This window comes from Myotis davidii, unplaced genomic scaffold (genome assembly GCF_000327345.1).
Source record: "Myotis davidii unplaced genomic scaffold, ASM32734v1 scaffold159, whole genome shotgun sequence".
Lineage (NCBI taxonomy): Eukaryota > Metazoa > Chordata > Mammalia > Chiroptera > Vespertilionidae > Myotis > Myotis davidii.
In genome coordinates this window covers 3,514,160-3,515,807 of record NW_006291231.1, presented here as the reverse complement: position 1 = coordinate 3,515,807, position 1,648 = coordinate 3,514,160, and positions in this window count along the sequence as shown.

The window sequence follows — 1,648 nt, the reverse complement described above, 5'->3', positions numbered from 1 at the left end:
TCTCCCCCTGTTGAAGCACACTGATCACCAGGGGGCAGCTCCTGCATTGAGCATCTGCCCCCTGGTGGTCAGTGCACATCATAGCGACCAGTTGTTCCACTATTCAGTCGATTTGCATCTTAGCTTTTTAAAATAAAAAAATGAGTAAGAGCCTGGCCAATGTTGCTCAGTGGTTGAACATTGACCTATGAACCAGGAGGTCATGGTTCAATTCCAGTCAAGGGCACATGCCCGGGTTGTGGGCTCGATCCAGTAGGGGGTGTGTCAGGCACTGGGATGGTCACTAGAAAATAAAAAAATGAGTAAGAGCCTGGCCAATGTTGCTCAGTGGTTGAACATTGACCTATGAACCAGGAGGTCATGGTTCAATTCCAGTCAAGGGCACATGCCCGGGTTGTGGGCTCGATCCCCAGTAGGGGGTGTACAGGAGGCAGCCAATCAATGATTCTCTCTCATCATCGATGTTTCTATCTCTCTCTCCCTCTCCCTCCCTCTTTGAAACCAATAAAACTATATTTAAAAAAATAAGTTCTGAGTTATAGAACTTAAAATTATAAAGTTAATGGCTAATAGTAAAATTCTCTATGATAAATGGTGACTTTGTATAACAGGGCTTCCATTATTCTTTACAACAAAATATTTCATTTCCCTAGATCCCTAAGTATGAACATTAGAAGGGCACTCTCCACCTGTTGGAGGGTTTATGAAAGTTTTTACATAGATGTAGGACTTGATGAATTTCTTGGATCTTTATTTTTCTTAGCTGTAAAATGGAGAAAGGAATAGAACCTACTTTAGAACTTTTATGAGGACTAAAGGACATTACACACTATATAAACCCCTTAGCAGATGCCCAGGACATAGTCAGCACTCAATCTGAGTCACATTGTTTTATTATTATTACTCTTATTAATCATCATCATTATTATTTACTGTGAAAAACTTCCAGCTGTTCTATTCAGGAAATGTATCAGTGGTTTTAGGAATGAAAGAGGCGATTTCAGTTTGAGCCTAATAAGGAGTCTTTAGCTTAAGAAAAGAGAGTCTAGTTCAGACTTCAGTTATAAAACTGGACTTTATATCTACACAGCATCAGGACAATTAGGTTGAGATGGAAAGATCAGAGTGGGGAAAATACAGACTTCATTGGGGTTGCAAAGTGTTGAATTTTTGACTAATCTTGGACTAAGCTTAGCAGCCATCCGTGAGAAAGTCATGGTGAGATAGACCAATGCAGAAATGATGAAATCTACCTAGTGCAATTCTAGAACTTTGAGTTCCTGTAATAGATCAGGGTGTGTGTGTATGTGTGTGTGTGTTTGGGGGTGGGTGGGGGAGGAGGACTTTAGTAACATCTTTCTAAAAACGAATAGAATAACAATAATAACAATAAAGCTACCAATTTTTAAACCCCCACTAAGTGCCAGGCAGTACACTCAGCTAGAAAGTTTCCCCTATTCCTCACAATTACTCTATATCTATAAAGGGAATAATAGAGTTCATAGAATTATGCCCACTTTACAGCTAAGGTAACTAAGGCACATAAAATTTGAGTGATGATTGCCGAAACTGGTTTGGCTCAGTGGATAAACTCGCATCGGCCTGCGGACTGAAAGGTCCCAGGTTCGATTCCGGTCAAGGGCATGTA